Raw genomic sequence first — 21,024 nt, forward strand, 5'->3', positions numbered from 1 at the left:
CAGGGCCGAAATTTGAACCTTAATAGATCCCAATTTGAGACCCATAGACAATCCTGATTGCAGGAAATGTAGGAATCGACCCAGTTGAAATTCCTCCGTTGGAGCACTCCGATCCTCGCACCACGCAACATATCTTCGCCAAATGCGGTGATAGTGTTGCACGGTTACTTCCTTCCTTGCTTTAATCAAAGTAGGAATGACTTCTTCCGGCATGCCTTTTTCCTTTAGGATCCGGCGTTCAACCGCCATGCCGTCAAACGCAGCCGCGGTAAGTCTTGAAACAGACAGGGACCCTGCTGAAGCAAGTCCCTCCTTAGAGGTAGAGGCCACGGATCTTCCGTGATCATCTCTTGAAGTTCCGGGTACCAAGTCCTTCTTGGCCAATCCGGAACCACTAGTATCGTTCTTACGCCTCTTTGCCGTATAATTCTCAATACTTTTGGTATGAGAGGCAGAGGAGGAAACACATACACCGACTGGTACACCCAAGGCGTTACCAGAGCGTCCACAGCTATTGCCTGCGGATCTCTTGACCTGGCGCAATACCTGTCCAGTTTTTTGTTGAGGCGAGACGCCATCATGTCCACCATTGGTCTTTCCCAACGGGTTACCAGCATGTGGAAGACTTCCGGATGAAGTCCCCACTCTCCCGGGTGAAGGTCGTGTCTGCTGAGGAAGTCTGCTTCCCAGTTGTCCACTCCCGGGATGAACACTGCTGACAGTGCTATCACATGATTCTCTGCCCAGCGAAGAATCCTTGCAGCTTCTGCCATTGCACTCCTGCTTCTTGTGCCGCCCTGTCTGTTTACATGGGCGACTGCCGTGATGTTGTCCGACTGGATCAACACCGGTTTTCCTTGAAGCAGAGGTTCTGCCTGGCTTAGAGCATTGTAGATTGCTCTTAGTTCCAGAATGTTTATGTGAAGAGACGTTTCCAGGCTCGTCCACACTCCCTGGAAGTTTCTTCCTTGTGTGACTGCTCCCCAGCCTCTCAGGCTGGCGTCCGTGGTCACCAGGATCCAATCCTGTATGCCGAATCTGCGGCCCTCCAATAGATGAGCACTCTGCAACCACCACAGAAGAGATACCCTTGTCCTTGGAGACAGGGTTATCCGCTGGTGCATCTGAAGATGCGACCCTGACCATTTGTCCAACAGATCCCTCTGGAAAATTCGTGCATGGAATCTGCCGAATGGAATTGCTTCGTAAGAAGCCACCATTTTTCCCAGGACTCTTGTGCATTGATGTACAGACACCTTTCCTGGTTTTAGGAGGTTCCTGACAAGCTCGGATAACTCCTTGGCTTTTTCCTCCGGGAGAAAAACCTTTTTCTGAACCGTGTCCAGAATCATCCCTAGGAACAGCAGACGAGTTGTCGGCATTAACTGGGATTTTGGAATATTCAGAATCCAGCCGTGCTGTTTTAGCACTTCTTGAGACAGTGCTAATCCCCTCTCTAGCTGTTCTCTGGACCTTGCCCTTATTAGGAGATCGTCCAAGTATGGGATAATTAATACGCCTTTTCTTCGAAGAAGAATCATCATCTCGGCCATTACCTTTGTAAAGACCCGAGGTGCCGTGGACAATCCGAACGGCAGCGTCTGAAACTGATAGTGACAGTTTTGTACAACGAACCTGAGGTACCCCTGGTGTGAGGGGTAAATTGGAACGTGGAGGTACGCATCCTTGATGTCCAAGGACACCATAAAGTCCCCTTCTTCCAGGTTCGCTATCACTGCTCTGAGTGACTCCATTTTGAACTTGAACTTCTTTATGTACAGGTTCAAGGACTTCAGATTTAGAATAGGTCTTACCGAGCCGTCCGGCTTCGGTACCACAAATAGAGTGGAATAATACCCCTTTCCCTGTTGTAGAAGAGGTACCTTGACTATCACCTGCTGAGAGTACAGCTTGTGAATGGCTTCCAAAACCGTCTCCCTTTCGGAGGGGGACGTTGGTAAAGCAGACTTCAGGAAACGGCGAGGCGGATCTGTCTCTAGTTCCAACCTGTACCCCTGAGATATTATCTGCAGGATCCAGGGATCTACCTGCGAGTGAGCCCACTGCGCGCTGAAATTCTTGAGACGACCGCCCACCGCCCCCGAGTCCGCTTGAGAAGCCCCAGCGTCATGCTGAGGCTTTTGTAGAAGCGGGGGAGGGCTTCTGTTCCTGGGAAGGAGCTGCCTGTTGGTGTCTCTTCCCCCTTCCTCTGCCTCGTGGCAGATATGAATATCCCTTTGCTCTCTTGTTTTTAAAGGAACGAAAGGGCTGCGGTTGAAAAGTCGGTGTCTTTTTCTGTTGGGGAGTAGCTTGAGGTAAAAAGGTGGATTTCCCGGCTGTAGCCGTGGCCACCAAATCTGATAGACCGACTCCAAATAACTCCTCCCCTTTATACGGCAAAACTTCCATATGCCGTTTTGAGTCCGCATCGCCTGACCACTGTCGCGTCCATAAACTTCTTCTGGCCGAAATGGACATAGCACTTACCCGTGATGCCAGTGTGCAGATATCCCTCTGTGCATCACGCATATAAAGAAATGCATCCTTTATTTGCTCTAAAGACAGTAAAACATTGTCCCTATCCAGGGTATCAATATTTTCAATCAGGGACTCTGACCAAGCTACTCCAGCACTGCACATCCAGGCTGTCGCTATAGCTGGTCGTAGTATAACACCTGTATGTGTGTATATACTTTTTTGGATATTTTCCATCCTCCTATCTGCTGGATCTTTAAGTGCGGCCGTCTCAGGAGAGGGTAACGCCACTTGTTTAGATAAGCGTGTGAGCGCCTTGTCCACCCTAGGAGGTGTTTCCCAGCGCGCCCTAACCTCTGACGGGAAAGGGTATAAAGCTAATAACTTCTTTGAAATTAGCATCTTTTTATCGGGGGCAACCCACGCTTCATCACATACATCATTTAGTTCTTCTGATTCAGGAAAAACTATAGGTAGTTTTTTCACACCCCACATAATACCCTGTTTAGTGGTACCTGTAGTATCAGCTAAATGTAACGCCTCCTTCATTGCCAAAATCATATAACGTGTGGCCCTACTGGAAAATACGGTTGATTCGTCACCGTCGCCACTGGAATCAGTGCCTGTGTCTGGGTCTGTGTCGACCGACTGAGGCAAAGGGCGTTTTACAGCCCCTGACGGTGTTTGAGGCGCCTGGACAGGCACTAACTGATTGTCCGGCCGTCTCATGTCGTCAAACGACTGCTTTAGCGTGTTGACACTATCCCGTAATTCCATAAATAAAGGCATCCATTCTGGTGTCGACCCCCTAGGAGGTGACATCCCCATATTTGGCAATTGCTCCGCCTCCACACCAATATCTTCCTCATACATGTCGACACACACGTACCGACACACAGCAGACACACAGGGAATGCTCTTAACGAAGACAGGACCCCACTAGCCCTTTGGGGAGACAGAGGGAGAGTTTGCCAGCACACACCAAAAGCGCTATATATGACAGGGATAGCCTTATAATAAGTGCTCCCTGTATAGCTGCTTTTATAATATAATTTTTGCCACTATTTTGCCCCCCCTCTCTTGTTTTACCCTGTTTCTGTAGTGCAGTGCAGGGGAGAGACCTGGGAGCCGTCCTGACCAGCGGAGCTGTGTAAGGAAAATGGCGCTGTGTGCTGAGGAGATAGGCCCCGCCCCTTTTTCGGCGGGCTCGTCTCCCGCTCTTTAGTGTATTCTGGCAGGGGTTAAATATCTCCATATAGCCCCCGGAGGCTATATGTGAGGTATTTTTTAGCCAAATAGGTTTTCATTTGCCTCCCAGGGCGCTCCCCTCCCAGCGCCCTGCACCCTCAGTGACTGCCGTGTGAAGTGTGCTGAGAGGAAAATGGCGCACAGCTGCAGTGCTGTGCGCTACCTTTAGAAGACTGAGGAGTCTTCTGCCGCCGATTCTGGACCTCTTCATGTTTCAGCATCTGCAAGGGGGCCGGCGGCGAGGCTCCGGTGACCATCCAGGCTGTACCTGTGATCGTCCCTCTGGAGCTGATGTCCAGTAGCCAAGAAGCCAATCCATCCTGCACGCAGGTGAGTTCACTTCTTCTCCCCTAAGTCCCTCGTTGCAGTGATCCTGTTGCCAGCAGGACTCACTGTAAAATAAAAAACCTAAGCTAAACTTTCTCTAAGCAGCTCTTTAGGAGAGCCACCTAGATTGCACCCTTCTCGGCCGGGCACAAAAATCTAACTGAGGCTTGGAGGAGGGTCATAGGGGGAGGAGCCAGTGCACACCACCTGATCGGAAAGCTTTACTTTTTGTGCCCTGTCTCCTGCGGAGCCGCTATTCCCCATGGTCCTTTCAGGAACCCCAGCATCCACTACGGACTCCGAGAAATAGAATTATCGGTAAGTAAATTCTTATTTTTCTTGTTGTAGGAGGGGTAATTTAATTATCACCTGCTGGGAATACAGCTCGTGAATTGTTTCCCATACTGCCTCCTTGTCGGAGGGAGACCTTGGTAAAGCAGACTTCAGGAGCCTGCGCAGGGGAAACGTCTCGACATTCCAATCTGTACCCCTGGGATACTACTTGTAGGATCCAGGGGTCCTGTACGGTCTCAGTGTCATGCTGAGAGCTTGTCAGAAGTGGTGGAACGCTTCTGTTCCTGGGAATGGGCTGCCTGCTGCAGTCTTCTTCCCTTTCCTCTATCCCTGGGCAGATATGACTCTTATAGGGACGAAAGGACTGAAGCTGAAAAGACGGTGTCTTTTTCTGCAGAGATGTGACTTAGGGTAAAAACGGTGGATTTTCCAGCAGTTGCCGTGGCCACCAGGTCCGATGGACCGACCCCAAATAACTCCTCTTCCTTTATACGGCAATACACCTTTGTGCCGTTTGGAATCTGCATCACCTGACCACTGTCGTGTCCATAAACATCTTCTGGCTGATATGGACATCGCACTTACTCTTGATGCCAGAGTGCAAATATCCCTCTGTGCATCTCGCATATATAGAAATGCATCCTTTAAATGCTCTATAGTCAATAAAATACTGTCCCTGTCAAGGGTATCAATATTTTTAGTCAGGGAATCCGACCAAGCCACCCCAGCTCTGCACATCCAGGCTGAGGCGATCGCTGGTCGCAGTATAACACCAGTATGTGTGTATATACTTTTTATGATATTTTCCAGCCTCCTGTCAGCTGGCTCCTTGAGGACGGCCCTATCTATAGACGGTACCGCCACTTGTTCTGATAAGCGTGTGAGCGCCTTATCCACCCTAAGGGGTGTTTCCCAACGCGCCCTAACTTCTGGCGGGAAAGGGTATACCGCCCATATTTTCTATCGGGGGGAACCCACGCATCATCACACACTTCATTTAATTTATCTGATTCAGGAAAAACTACGGTAGTTTTTTCACATCCCACATAATACCCTCTTTTGTGGTACTTGTAGTATCAGAAATATGTAACACCTCCTTCATTGCCCTTAGCGCGCAGTGGGCTCACTCGCAGGTAGATCCCTGGATCCTGCAGATAATATCTCAGGGGTACAGGTTGGAACTAGAGACAGATCCGCCTCGCCGTTTCCTGAAGTCTGCTTTACCAACGTCCCCCTCCGAAAGGGAGACGGTTTTGGAAGCCATTCACAAGCTGTACTCTCAGCAGGTGATAGTCAAGGTACCTCTTCTACAACAGGGAAAGGGGTATTATTCCACTCTATTTGTGGTACCGAAGCCGGACGGCTCGGTAAGACCTATTCTAAATCTGAAGTCCTTGAACCTGTACATAAAGAAGTTCAAGTTCAAAATGGAGTCACTCAGAGCAGTGATAGCGAACCTGGAAGAAGGGGACTTTATGGTGTCCTTGGACATCAAGGATGCGTACCTCCACGTTCCAATTTACCCCTCACACCAGGGGTACCTCAGGTTCGTTGTACAAAACTGTCACTATCAGTTTCAGACGCTGCCGTTCGGATTGTCCACGGCACCTCGGGTCTTTACAAAGGTAATGGCCGAGATGATGATTCTTCTTCGAAGAAAAGGCGTATTAATTATCCCATACTTGGACGATCTCCTAATAAGGGCAAGGTCCAGAGAACAGCTAGAGAGGGGATTAGCACTGTCTCAAGAAGTGCTAAAACAGCACGGCTGGATTCTGAATATTCCAAAATCCCAGTTAATGCCGACAACTCGTCTGCTGTTCCTAGGGATGATTCTGGACACGGTTCAGAAAAAGGTTTTTCTCCCGGAGGAAAAAGCCAAGGAGTTATCCGAGCTTGTCAGGAACCTCCTAAAACCAGGAAAGGTGTCTGTACATCAATGCACAAGAGTCCTGGGAAAAATGGTGGCTTCTTACGAAGCAATTCCATTCGGCAGATTCCATGCACGAATTTTCCAGAGGGATCTGTTGGACAAATGGTCAGGGTCGCATCTTCAGATGCACCAGCGGATAACCCTGTCTCCAAGGACAAGGGTATCTCTTCTGTGGTGGTTGCAGAGTGCTCATCTATTGGAGGGCCGCAGATTCGGCATACAGGATTGGATCCTGGTGACCACGGACGCCAGCCTGAGAGGCTGGGGAGCAGTCACACAAGGAAGAAACTTCCAGGGAGTGTGGACGAGCCTGGAAACGTCTCTTCACATAAACATTCTGGAACTAAGAGCAATCTACAATGCTCTAAGCCAGGCAGAACCTCTGCTTCAAGGAAAACCGGTGTTGATCCAGTCGGACAACATCACGGCAGTCGCCCATGTAAACAGACAGGGCGGCACAAGAAGCAGGAGTGCAATGGCAGAAGCTGCAAGGATTCTTCGCTGGGCAGAGAATCATGTGATAGCACTGTCAGCAGTGTTCATCCCGGGAGTGGACAACTGGGAAGCAGACTTCCTCAGCAGACACGACCTTCACCCGGGAGAGTGGGGACTTCATCCGGAAGTCTTCCACATGCTGGTAACCCGTTGGGAAAGACCAATGGTGGACATGATGGCGTCTCGCCTCAACAAAAAACTGGACAGGTATTGCGCCAGGTCAAGAGATCCGCAGGCAATAGCTGTGGACGCTCTGGTAACGCCTTGGGTGTACCAGTCGGTGTATGTGTTTCCTCCTCTGCCTCTCATACCAAAAGTATTGAGAATTATACGGCAAAGAGGCGTAAGAACGATACTAGTGGTTCCGGATTGGCCAAGAAGGACTTGGTACCCGGAACTTCAAGAGATGATCACGGAAGATCCGTGGCCTCTACCTCTAAGGAGGGACTTGCTTCAGCAGGGTCCCTGTCTGTTTCAAGACTTACCGCGGCTGCGTTTGACGGCATGGCGGTTGAACGCCGGATCCTAAAGGAAAAAGGCATGCCGGAAGAAGTCATTCCTACTTTGATTAAAGCAAGGAAGGAAGTAACCGTGCAACACTATCACCGCATTTGGCGAAGATATGTTGCGTGGTGCGAGGATCGGAGTGCTCCAACGGAGGAATTTCAACTGGGTCGATTCCTACATTTCCTGCAATCAGGATTGTCTATGGGTCTCAAATTGGGATCTATTAAGGTTCAAATTTCGGCCCTGTCGATTTTCTTTCAAAAAGAATTGGCTTCAGTTCCTGAAGTCCAGACTTTTGTTAAGGGAGTGCTGCATATACAGCCTCCTGTGGTGCCTCCAGTGGCACCGTGGGATCTCAATGTGGTTTTGGAATTTCTAAAATCTCATTGGTTTGAACCACTAAAAAAGGTGGATTTAAAATATCTCACATGGAAAGTGACCATGTTACTAGCCCTGGCTTCGGCCAGGAGAGTGTCAGAACTGGCAGCTTTATCTTACAAAAGCCCATATCTGATTTTCCATTCGGACAGGGCAGAACTGCGGACTCGTCCGCATTTTCTCCCTAAGGTGGTGTCAGCATTTCATCTGAACCAGCCTATTGTAGTGCCTGCGGCTACAAGTGACTTGGAGGACTCCAAGTTACTGGACGTTGTCAGAGCATTAAAAATATATATTGCAAGGACAGCTGGAGTCAGAAAATCTGACTCGTTGTTTATATTGTATGCACCCAACAAGATGGGTGCTCCTGCGTCTAAGCAGACGATTGCTCGTTGGATCTGTAGCACAATCCAACTTGCACATTCTGTGGCAGGCCTGCCACAGCCTAAATCTGTAAAGGCCCACTCCACAAGGAAGGTGGGCTCATCTTGGGCGGCTGCCCGAGGGGTCTCGGCATTACAACTTTGCCGAGCAGCTACGTGGTCAGGGGAGAACACGTTTGTAAAATTTTACAAATTTGATACTCTGGCTAAGGAGGACCTGGAGTTCTCTCATTCGGTGCTGCAGAGTCATCCGCACTCTCCCGCCCGTTTGGGAGCTTTGGTATAATCCCCATGGTCCTTTCAGGAACCCCAGCATCCACTAGGACGATAGAGAAAGGGGTATTATTCCACACTATATTGTGGTACTGAAGCCAGAAGGCTAGGTGAGACCTATTCTAAATCTAAAAAAATTTGAACACTTACAAAGGTTCAAATCAAGATGGAGTCACTCAGAGCAGTGATAACGAACCGGGAAGAAGGGGACTATATGGTGTCCCGAGACATCAGGGATGCTTACCTCCATGTCCCAAATTTGCCCTTATCACTAAGGGTACCTCAGGTTCGTGGTACAGAACTGTCACTATCAGTTTCAGACGCTGCCGTTTGGATTGTCCACGGCACCCCGGGTCTTTACCAAGGTAATGGCCGAAATGATGGTTCTTCTTCGAAGAAAAGGCGTCTTAATTATCCCTTACTTGGACGATCTCCTGATAAGGGCAAAGTCCAGGGAACAGTTGGAGGTCGGAGTAGCACTATCTCGGATACTGTTACAACAGCAGGGGTGGATTCTAAATATTCCAAAATCGCAGCTGATCCCGACAACAAGTCTCCTGTGCTTAGGGATGATTCTGGACACAGTCCAGAAAAAGGTTTTCTCCCGGAAGAGAAAGCCAGGGAGTTATCCGAGCTAGTCAGGAACCTCCTAAAATCAGTGCATCATTGCACAAGGGCCATGGTAAAAAAATGGTGACTTCCTTCGAAGCAATTCCAGTCGGCAGATTTCATGCAAGAACTTTTCAGTGGGATCTGCTGGACAAATGGTCCAGATCGCATCTTCAGATGCATCAGCGGATAACCCTATATCCAAGGACAAGGGTGTCTCTCCTGTGGTGGTTACAGAGTGCTCATCTTCTAGAGGGCCGCAGATTCGGCATTCAGTTTTGGATGTTGGTGACCACGGAGGCCAGCCCGAGAGGCTGGGAAGCAGTCACACAAGGAAAAAATTTCCAGGGAGTGTGATCAAGTCTGGAGACTTTTCTCCACATAAATATAGCTAAGGGTAAATTTATAATGCTCTAAGCTTAGCAAGACCTCTGCTTCAGGGTCAGCCGGTATTGATCCAGTGGGATAAAACATCACGGCAGTCGCCCACGTAAATAGACAGGGCGGCACAAGAAGCAGGAGGGCAGTGGCAAAAACTGCAAGGACTTTTCGCTGGGCGGAAAATCATGTGATAGCACTGTCAGCAGTGTTTCATTCCGGGAATGGAAACTGGGAAGCAGACTTCCTCAGTAGGCACGACCTCCACCCGGCAGAGTGGGAACTTCATGGGGAAGTTTTCCACATGATTGTAAACCGTTGGGAATTACCAAAGGTGGACATGATGGCGTCCCGTCTGAACAAAAAACGGGACAGGTATTGCGCCAGGTTAAGAGACCCTCAGGCAATAGCTGTGGACGTTCTGGTAACACCGTGGGTGTACCAGTCGGTGTATGTGTTCCATCCTCTGCTTTTCATACCTAAGGTACTGAGAATTATAAGACGTAGAGGAGTAAGAACTATACTCATGGCTCCGGATTGGCCAAGAAGGACTTGGTACCCGGAACTTCAAGAGATGCTCACAGAGGACTTATGGCCTCTGCCGCTAAGAAGGGACTTGTTTCAGCAAGTACCATGTCTGTTCCAAGACTTACCGCAGCTGCGTTTGACGGCATGGCGGTGGAACGCCGGATCCTAAGGGAAAAGGCATTCAGGAAGAGGTCATTCCTACCCTGGTCAAAGCCAGAAAGGAGGTGACCGCACAACATTATCACCACATGTGGCGAAAATATGTTGCGTGGTGTGAGGCCAGGAAGGCCCCACGAAGAAATTTCAACTCGGTCGATTCCTGCATTTCCTGCAAACAGGAGTGTCTATGGGCCTCAAATTGGGGTCCATTAAGGTTCAAATTTCGGCCCTGTCGATTTTTCTTCCAGAAAGAATTGGCTTCAGTTCCTGAAGTCCAGAAGTTTGTCAAGGGAGTATTGCATATACAACCCCCTTTTGTGCCTCCAGTGGCACTGTGGGATCTCAACGTAGTTCTGGGATTCCTCAAAACACATTGGTTTAAAACCAGTCAAATCTGTGGATTTGAAGCATCTCACATGAAAAGTGAACATGCTCTTGGACCTGGCCTGGACCAGGCGAGTGTCAAATTGGTGGTTTTTTTCTCAAAAAAGCCCATATCTGTTTGTCCATTCGGACAGGGCAGAGCTGCGGACTCGTCCCCAGTTCTCTCCCTAAGGTGGTGTCAGTGTTTCACCTGAACCAGCTTATTGTGGTGTCTTGCGCCTACTAGGGACTTGGAGGACTCCAAGTTGCTAGATGTGGTCAGGGCCCTGAAAATATAGGTTCCAGGACGGCTGGAGTCAGGAAAACTGACTTGCTGTTATCCTGTATGCACCCAACAAACTGGGTGCTCTTGCTTCTAAGCAGACTTTTGCTAGTTGGATGTGTAATACAATTCAGCTTGCACATTCTGTGGCAGGCCTGCCACAGCCAAAATATGTAAATGCCCATTCCACAAGGAAGGTGGGCTCATCTTGGGCGGCTGCCCGAGGGGTCTCGGCTTTACAACTTTGCCGAGCGGCTATTTAGTCAGGGGCAAACACGTTTGTAAAATCCTACAAATTTGATAACTTGGCTAAGGAGGACCTGGAGTTCTCTCATTCGGTGCTGCAGAGTCATCCGCACTCTCCCGCCCGTTTGGGAGCTTTGGTATAATCCCCATGGTCCTTTCAGGAACCCCAGCATCCACTAGGACGATAGAGAAAATAAGAATTTACTTACCGATAATTCTATTTCTCGGAGTCCGTAGTGGATGCTGGGCGCCCATCCCAAGTGCGGATTATCTGCAATACTTGTACATAGTTACAAAAATCGGGTTATTATTGTTGTGAGCCATCTTTCAGAGGCTCCGCTGTTATCATACTGTTAACTGGGTTCAGATCACAGGTTGTACAGTGTGATTGGTGTGGCTGGTATGAGTCTTACCCGGGATTCATAAATCCTTCCTTATTGTGTACGCTCGTCCGGGCACAGTATCCTAACTGAGGCTTGGAGGAGGGTCATAGGGGGAGGAGCCAGTGCACACCACCTGATCCTAAAGCTTTACTTTTTGTGCCCTGTCTCCTGCGGAGCCACTATTCCCCATGGTCCTTTCAGGAACCCCAGCATCCACTACGGACTCCGAGAAATAGAATTATCGGTAAGTAAATTCTTATTTTTTCCCAGTCTGCACAGTCTGTGCGTTGCCCAGGACTTACTCCTACAGTGCGAAAGAAACAGGCTGATCGGGCCGGAGCTGATGTCACACACCCTCCCTCAAAACGCTTGTGAACGTCTGCGTTTCTCCTGACACTCCCAGAAAATGACCAGTTACCACCCCCAAACGCCTGCTTCCTGTCAACCTATCTGCGTTCGCCTATCGATCAAAAAAGACGCAGGATTTTTATGCAGTTTGGCCTCGCACCTGCACAATACGATCCATACGCATGTGCAGTCTTTCAATAATCATCCGCCTTGCGATTTCGGATAACAGCGATCAGGTCTGAATTAGGCCCACAGTCTTTTCTCCTTCACACTGGGCAAGTCTGTGATCACTCTCTCACTCCACTGAACAATGTAGAGCAGCACAAGTGACAAATCGGCAATGCCTTGTGTCTTTGCAACTCACACTATACAATCTCATGAAGAATCATCTGCAGTTGTACTGTATATTGCCTCTATTGTATATTGCCTCTATTATTCTTTATGTCATATATCTGTGAGAAGAACCTGATAAATATGGGTGACTTGCCATTACTTATGCTGAATGTTATTACGGGTTACTGGTTACAGGGATATGTGCTTTATTACCATCACCCTCTGTCTCCTGTCACCCTCTGCCTCTCCAGGGCATCACCTTCTCCCCGTCATATGGATACAGCATTCCCTTTGAGGCCACGCTCCTTGTGAGGCCACACCCATTTTTCCCAGGAGCTTGTACGCCAAAGTCGCACACAAATAACACCCCCTTTCTCTTCCCCTGCCATGTCATACTGTTCTGGATCCACCTCTGCATGCACAGACACATATTGGGGAAGCACCCCAAAAATTCTCACACAGGGAGCTAGTAGGCCTGGAGCCGGCCCTGCTTGGGGTGGTAGGGTTGTGCTGGCCTGGGCAGTCCCGTGCTCTTGAACCTTAGGAATGTTAGGGACTCACCTGATGAGGTCACCTGGCTGTGGAAGGTGGGCACACCCAGATTTTTTGGCCAAATATTATGCTAAGAACCTCAATTGTGCGGTGAGGTCAGTGGCTGGTGAGGCACTGCAGCCATAATGTCCGCCAAGTCCTGCCGACGACCCCAACCCAGGATGAAATTACCGGGACTTCGACCCAGGAAGTCACCAGGGTCGGAGACACTGGAATTTCGACCCAGGTTGACCATTTCACACAGACGAAATACCCGTTTTGGTCTGCAATTACCGTGTAGAAATTCTTGACCCGGTCATTTGTTCTTCTGTGTGAAAGGGGGGGGTGGGAGGTCAGACAGAGCCCGGCAAAACAACCCGGCACTAAAATGCCGAATAATTGCTGGGAATTCTGTCTGAAAAGGGTATAAGTGTCCCATAAAAAAATATATATAATATCCGTCTGGAACGGGGAAAAACATGAGGAGACCACAGGGGGATAGGATGAACATAGGGGGAACAACAGGCGGAGACCAGAGGAAAACGGGGAAAATCAGGCAGATGGGAAAAAAGAGAATGATAAACAATCAAAATGCATATATACAGTACATAATAAAGCAGTGAGTGCCAGATAACAGATGTTTGTAATATACAGTATGTGTGTGTGCCCATCCACTGCAGATATAGCCATTAGCGTGGCTACATCTGTATCTATATACATAGAGAGAGAGAAAGAGAGAGAGAGAGAGAGAGAGAGAGAGAGAGAGAGAGAGATAGTCCTCCAGAGTCCCGCACTCGCACCATAGGCCGAAGCAGATAGATAGATAGATACACACACAACCATCATGTGGGAGTGAGAGTGTGGTCACTACCTGGGCCGGCGCAGATCTTGCAGTGTCAGCTTAGCTCCCCGCCAGGGGCGGATTGGGAAGGAAAACCAGCCCGGGAAATTTCTGGAAGCAGCTCTAAATAGGGGGTGGGGTCAGAGCAGCGGAGAGTGGATATGGGTTGCAGTACAGGTAGGGCGTGGCCAAATAGGGGGAGGTGTGACCACCCTCTCAAACAAAAAGTGAAAGAAAAAAAAATACGGTGCGAGTAGGGGAGAACTATGTGGGGGAGATCTGAGTGAATTGGAGATGAGTGTGGGGGGGCTGTGTAAGGGGGAGCTGTGTGTGTGTGTGTGGGGGGGGGTGCTGTGTGAGAAGGGAGATCTGAGTGAGGGTAGAAAGGATGAGTTGTGCATTTGGTCTGTGAGAAGGGGTGAGCTATGTGAGGGGAGGAGAGCTGTTTAGGGGGATGGCGGGATCTATGTTTGGGGGTGAGGTTGAGCAGTGTGCATGGGGGGGTGAGAGAAGGGGAGAGCTCTGTCAGGGGGAGAGCTGTGTAAGAGGGAGTGAGGTGTATTGGGGGGATCTGAGCAAGTGTGAAGAGTCTGAGCAGTGTGCGTAAGGGGATGTCTGTGTGAGAACTTGAAGGGGAGCGCCCTGTGAGGGGGGATCTGAGTGAGGGGGAGAGCTGTTTGGGGGATCTGAGTTAGCGAGAAGAGGCTGAGGTGTGTGTATGTGTGTGGTGGTGGTGGGGGATCTGTGTGACAGGACAGAGCTGTGTGAGGGATATATACTGTATTAAGTATTTATAATGTACATTAATATGGGGCCCAAGGAGGTATATTTCCTGTGGGGTCTTAATCTGGCTCTGCCACTTACACATTTTATATGCTGCCACTGTCACACACTACTTTCATTTACCTTTGGTTGGCTGTGGCTGGGGGCAGTTCTTCCAGGATGGCAGGTTCCTTCTGTAATTTATTTCTCAAGGGCCAACAAGAGTGCAGGAGGTAGAGCCGGCAGAGAGAAGAATATGACAGGAGCCAGGAACAGCTGAGGCCATGAGCGTGTTCAGCGTGGTGGGTGTGATCAGCTGGCTGCACTACTCTCCCAAAGGCTGCTGCCTCTACTTTCTTACAGCCAGCGCAGCCAGACTCTGAGCCTGGGCTGCATCGCTGGTTAGACTTGTGTAATGTGCGACGCAGCCCAGGACACAGGGGGAAATGTACTAAGCCTGAAAAGTGATAAAAAACACTGAGATAAAGCACCAGCCAATCGGCTCCTAATTGCCATGTTACAGGCTGTGTTTGAAAAATGACAGTTAGGAGCCGATTGGCTGGTACTTTATCACTGTGATATTTATCACTTTTCAGGCTTAGTACATCTGGCCCACAGAGCGGTAGCGGCAGCCGACAGCGGTGGGGACCCCTGTCTCGTGAGGAGCGAGGGAGGGAAAGCAGCGCAGCTGAGCCCATTTATCTTCTGCGCATGCGCAGAAGCTATTTCCCAACGCTGCCCGATCGGAGCTGAGCCCCGATCGCGGCAGCCAGCCAGACAAAGGAGTTAGGGCTAAAACACACTACCCGGCTTTTGCCGGCCGGGAAAAAGCCGGACGGCTTTTTCCCGTGCCGGCATTGTAGTTAACAGTGTGAGGGCTAGGGTCCCTTCACACTGCACGGCCCCGGCCCGGCTGCCGGGTTGCAGCCGGGTCTCACCACTGGAAGGTCCGGCGGCCGGGCGGCCGCCGGGCCGTCTTTGCAGCCAGTAAACCGTGTGTGTGAAGGGGAGCTTTCACACACAACGTTTTTTTCTGAAGCCGTGTCTGATGCTGCGCATGCGCACAGCATCACACACGGCTCAAAGCCGTCCTGTGTGCGAGACTCTGCCGGTTTCTCTGACGTCCTAAGTGGATGCTGGGGACTCCGTCAGGACCATGGGGATTAGCGGCTCCGCAGGAGACAGGGCACAAAAGTAAAAGCTTTAGGATCAGGTGGTGTGCACTGGCTCCTCCCCCTATGACCCTCCTCCAAGCCTCAGTTAGATTTTTGTGCCCGGCCGAGAAGGGTGCAATCTAGGTGGCTCTCCTAAAGAGCTGCTTAGAGTAAAAGTTTTGTTAGGTTTTTTATTTTCAGTGAGTCCTGCTGGCAACAGGCTCACTTCTATGAGGGACTTAGGGGAGAAGAAGTGAACTCACCTGCGTGCAGGATGGATTGGCTTCTTAGGCTACTGGACACCATTAGCTCCAGAGGGATCGAACACAGGCCCAGCCATGGAGTCCGGTCCCAGAGCCGCGCCGCCGACCCCCTTGCAGATGCCGAAGAGTGAAGAGGTCCAGAAACCGGCGGCAGAAGACTTTTCAGTCTTCATGAGGTAGCGCACAGCACTGCAGCTGTGCGCCATTGTTGTCAGCACACTTCACACCAGCGGTCACTGAGGGTGCAGGGCGCTGGGGGGGCGCCCTGGGCAGCAATGAAATACCTATACTGGCTAAAAGATACATCACATATAGCCCCTGGGGCTATATGGATGTATTTAACCCCTGCCAGGTCTCAGAAAAACGGGAGAAGCCCGCCGAAAAGGGGGCGGGGCCTATTCTCCTCAGCACACAGCGCCATTTTCCCTCACAGAAATGCTGGTGGGAAGGCTCCCAGGCTCTCCCCTGCACTGCACTACAGAAACAGGGTTAAAACAGAGAGGGGGGGCACTTATTTGGCGATATGATTATATATATTAAGATGCTATAAGGGAAAAACACTTATAAAAAGGTTGTCCCTGTATAATTATAGCGTTTTGGTGTGTGCTGGCAAACTCTCCCTCTGTCTCCCCAAAGGGCTAGTGGGGTCCTGTCCTCTATCAGAGCATTCCCTGTGTGTGTGCTGTGTGTCGGTACCTGTGTGTCGACATGTATGAGGACGATGTTGGTGAGGAGGCGGAGCATAATGTCAACACGCTGCAAGGTCGGTTGACGACATGAGACGGCCGGCAAACCAATTAGTACCTGTCCAGGCGTCTCAAACACCGTCAGGGGCTTTAAAACGCCCATTTACCTCAGTCGGTCGACACAGACACAGACACGGACACTGACTCCAGTGTCGACGGTGAAGAAACAAACGTATTTTCCATTTGGGCCACACGTTACATGTTAAGGGCAATGAAGGAGGTGTTACATGTTTCTGATACTACAAGTACCACAAAAGAGGGTATTATGTGGGGTGTGAAAAAACTACCTGTAGTTTTTCCTGAATCAGATAAATTAAATGAAGTGTATGATGATGCGTGGGTTTCCCCCGATAGAAAATTATTGGCGTTATACCCTTTCCCGCCAGAAGTTAGGGCGCGTTGGGAAACACCCCTTAGGGTGGATAAGGCGCTCACACGCTTATCAAAACAAGTGGCGTTACCGTCTCCAGATACGGCCGCCCTCAAGGAGCCAGCTGATAGGAGGCTGGAAAATATCCTAAAAAGTATATACACACATACTGGTGTTATACTGCGACCAGCGATCGCCTCAGCCTGGATGTGCAGCGCTGGGGTGGCTTGGTCGGATTCCCTGACTGAAAATATTGATACCCTTGACAGGGACAGTATTTTATTGACTATAGAGCATTTAAAGGATGCATTTCTATATATGCGAGATGCACAGAGGGATATTTGCACTCTGGCATCAAGAGTAAGTGCGATGTCCATATCTGCCAGAAGATGTTTATGGACACGACAGTGGTCAGGTGATGCAGATTCCAAACGGCACATGGAAGTATTGCCGTATAAAGGGGAGGAGTTATTTGGGGTCGGCCCATCGGACCTGGTGGCCACGGCAACAGCTGGAAAATCCACCTTTTTTACCCCAAGTCACATCTCAGCAGAAAAAGATACCGTCTTTTCAGCCTCAGTCCTTTCGTTCCCAAAAGGGCAAGCAGGCAAAAGGCCAGTCATATCTGCCCAGGGATAGAGGAAAGGGAAGAAGACTGCAGCAGGCAGCCCATTCCCAGGAACAGAAGCCCTCCACCGCTTTTGCCAAGTCCTCAGCATGACGCTGGGGCCGTACAAGCGGACTCAGGTGCGGTGGGGGGTCGTCTCAAGAGTTTCAGCGCGCAGTGGGCTCACTCGCAAGTGGACCCCTGGATCCTACAAGTAGTATCCCAGGGGTACAGATTGGAAATTCGAGACGTCTCCCCCTCGCAGGTTCCTGAAGTCTGCTTTACCAACGTCTCCCTCCGACAGGGAGGCAGTATTGGAAACAATTCACAAACTGTATTCCCAGCAGGTGATAATCAAAGTACCCCTCCTACAACAAGGAAAGGGGTATTATTCCACACTATTTTGTGGTACTGAAGCCAGACGGCTCGGTGAGACCTATTCTAAATCTGAAATATTTGAACACTTACATACAAAGGTTCAAATCAAGATGGAGTCACTCAGAGCAGTGATAGCGAACCAGGAAGAAGGGGACTATATGGTGGATTGTCCACGGCACCCCGGGTCTTTACCAAGGTAATGGCCGAAATGATGATTCTTCTTCAAAGAAAAGGCGTCTTAATTATCCCTTACTTGGACGATCTCCTGATAAGGGCAAGGTCCAGAGAACAGTTGGAGGTCGGAGTAGCACTATCTCAAGTAGTTCTACGACAGCACGGGTGGATTCTAAATATTCCAAAATCGCAGCTGTCTCTGACGACACGTCTGCTGTTCCTAGGGATGATTCTGGACACAGTCCAGAAAAAGGTGTTTCTCCCGGAGGAGAAAGCCAGGGAGTTATCCGAGCTAGTCAGGAACCTCCTAAAACCAGGAAAAGTGTCAGTGCATCATTGCACAAGGGTCCTGGGAAAAATGGTGGCTTCTTACGAAGCGATTCCATTCGGCAGATTTCACGCAAGAACTTTTCAGTGGGATCTGCTGGAAAAATGGTCCGGATCGCATCTTCAGATGCATCAGCGGATAACCCTGTCTCCAAGGACAAGGGTGTCTCTTCTGTGGTGGCTGCAGAGTGCTCATCTACTAAAGGGCCACAGATTCGGCATTCAGGACTGGGTCCTGGTGACCACGGATGCCAGCCTGAAAGGCTGGGGAGCAGTCACACAAGGAAAACATTTCCAGGGAGTGTGATCAAGTCTGGAGACTTCTCTCCACATAAATATACTGGAGCTAAGAGCAATTTACAATGCTCTAAGCTTAGCAAGACCTCTGCTTCAAGGTCAGCCGGTATTGATCCAGTGGGACAACATCACGGCAGTCGCCCACGTAAACAGACAGGGCGGCACAAGAAGCAGGAGGGCAATGGCAGAAACTGCAAGGATTCTTCGCTGGGCGGAAAATCATGTGATAGCACTGTCAGCAGTGTTCATTCCGGGAGTGGATAACTGGGAAGCAGACTTCCTCAGCACGACCTCCACCCGGGAGAGTGGGGACTTCATCGGGAAGTATTCCACATGATTGTGAACCGTTGGGAAAGACCAAAGGTGGACATGATGGCGTCCCGCCTGAACAAAAAACTGGACAGGTATTGCGCCAGGTAAAGAGACCCTCAGGCAATAGCTGTGGACGTTCTGGTAACACCGTGGGTGTACCAGTCGGTGTATGTGTTCCCTCCTCTGCTTCTCATACCTAAGGTACTGAGAATTATAAGACGTAGAGGAGTAAGAACTATACTCGTGGCTCCGGATTGGCCAAGAAGGACTTGGTACCCGGAACTTCAAGAGATGCTCACAGAGGACTCATGGTCTCTGCCGCTAAGAAGGGACTTGGTTCAGCAAGTACCATGTCTGTTCCAAGACTTACCGCGGCTGCGTTTGACGGCATGGCGGTTGAACGCCGGATCCTAAGGGAAAAAGGCATTCCGGAAGAGGTCATTCCTACCCTGGTCAAAGCCAGGAAGGAGGTGACCGCACAACATTATCACCACATGTGGCGAAAATATGTTGCGTGGTGTGAGGCCAGGAAGGCCCCACGAAGAAATTTCAACTCGGTCGATTCCTGCATTTCCTGCAAACAGGAGTGTCTATGGGCCTCAAATTGGGGTCCATTAAGGTTCAAATTTCGGCCCTGTCGATTTTCTTCCAGAAAGAATTGGCTTCAGTTCCTGAAGTCCAGAAGTTTGTCAAGGGAGTACTGCATATACAACCCCCTTTTGTGCCTCCAGTGGCACTGTGGGATCTCAACGTAGTTCTGGGATTCCTCAAATCACATTGGTTTAAACCGCTCAAATCTGTGGATTTGAAATATCTCACATGGAAAGTGACCATGATGTTGGCCCTGGCCTCGGCCAGGCGAGTGTCAGAATTGGCGGCTTTATCTCACAAAAGCCCATATCTGATTGTCCATTCGGACAGGGCAGAGCTGCGGACTCGTCCCCAGTTTCTCCCTAAGGTGGTGTCAGCGTTTCACCTGAACCAGCTTATTGTGGTACCTGCGGCTACTAGGGACTTGGAGGACTCCAAGTTGCTAGATGTTGTCAGGGCCCTGAAAATATAGGTTTCCAGGACGGCTGGAGTCAGGAAAACTGACTTGCTGTTATCCTGTATGCACCCAAAAAACTGGGTGCTTTTGCTTCTAAGCAGACGATTGCTAGTTGGATGTGTAGTACAATTCAGCTTGCACATTCTGTGGCACGCCTGCCACAGCCAAAATATGTAAATGCCCATTCCACAAGGAAGGTGGGCTCATCTTGGGCGGCTGCCCGAGGGATCTCGGCTTTACAACTTTGCCGAGCTGCTACTTGGTCAGGGGCACACCCTGGCTGAGGAGGACCTGGAGTTCTCTCACTCGGTGCTGCAGAGTCATCCGCACTCTCCCGCCCGTTTGGGAGCTTTGGTATAATCCCCATGGTCCTGACGGAGTCCCCAGCATCCACTTAGGACGTCAGAGAAAATAAGAATTTACTTACCGATAATTCTATTTCTCGTAGTCCGTAGTGGATGCTGGGCGCCCATCCCAAGTGCGGATTGTCTGCAATACTTGTACATAGTTATTGTTACAAAAATCGGGTTATTATTGTTGTGAGCCATCTTTTCAGAGGCTCCGCTGTTATCATGCTGTTAACCGGGTTCAGATCACAGGTTGTACAGTGTGATTGGTGTGGCTGGTATGAGTCTTACCCGGGATTCAAAATCCTTCCTTATTGTGTACGCTCGTCCGGGCACAGTATCCTAACTGAGGCTTGGAGGAGGGTCATAGGGGGAGGAGCCAGTGCACACCACCTGATCCTAAAGCTTTTACTTTTGTGCCCTGTCTCCTGCGGAGCCGCTAATCCCCATGGTCCTGACGGAGTCCCCAGCATCCACTACGGACTACTAGAAATAGAATTATCGGTAAGTAAATTCTTATTTTCTCCCGGATGGCAAAAAGCCGGACAAAGTTTGTCCGGCTTTTTGCCATCCGGGAGAAACCGGCCAGTGTGTTACAGCCCTTAGTGAAGGCAGCGGAGGGGGAGTCGGGACCGGCCAAACGGGGACCGACCCGAAGTTCTTGCGTCCCAATCCGCTCCTGCGAGTCCCCGCCGTAGATCCACGGGTAGCACCACCAGGTAGATACGCCCCTGCCCCCCTCTACCGGGGCTACCACAGTGCAGGGAGACGGGCTGGGGGACAGGCGGACGGGGATGGCCGCAAATGGTATAATGTAAATTTAATATAAAAAACTAGATGACACGCGGGCACGTTCTGTGGTGCCCCCTCCCCAAATCGACCACTGCTTAATCATAGCTTGCTCAGAGACAGGGGCATGCTTTC

The 21,024-nt window shown here is 50.1% G+C and overlaps 1 protein-coding gene across 1 annotated transcript in view; it reads left to right on the top strand.

Moving 5' to 3' along the window:
* Positions 1 to 21,024, top strand: part of SKAP2 (src kinase associated phosphoprotein 2) — a 678,462-nt gene that overhangs the window by 59,504 nt on the left and 597,934 nt on the right. The gene's annotated exons all lie outside the window — the stretch shown is intronic.

This window comes from Pseudophryne corroboree, chromosome 5 (genome assembly GCF_028390025.1).
Source record: "Pseudophryne corroboree isolate aPseCor3 chromosome 5, aPseCor3.hap2, whole genome shotgun sequence".
Taxonomy (NCBI): domain Eukaryota; kingdom Metazoa; phylum Chordata; class Amphibia; order Anura; family Myobatrachidae; genus Pseudophryne; species Pseudophryne corroboree.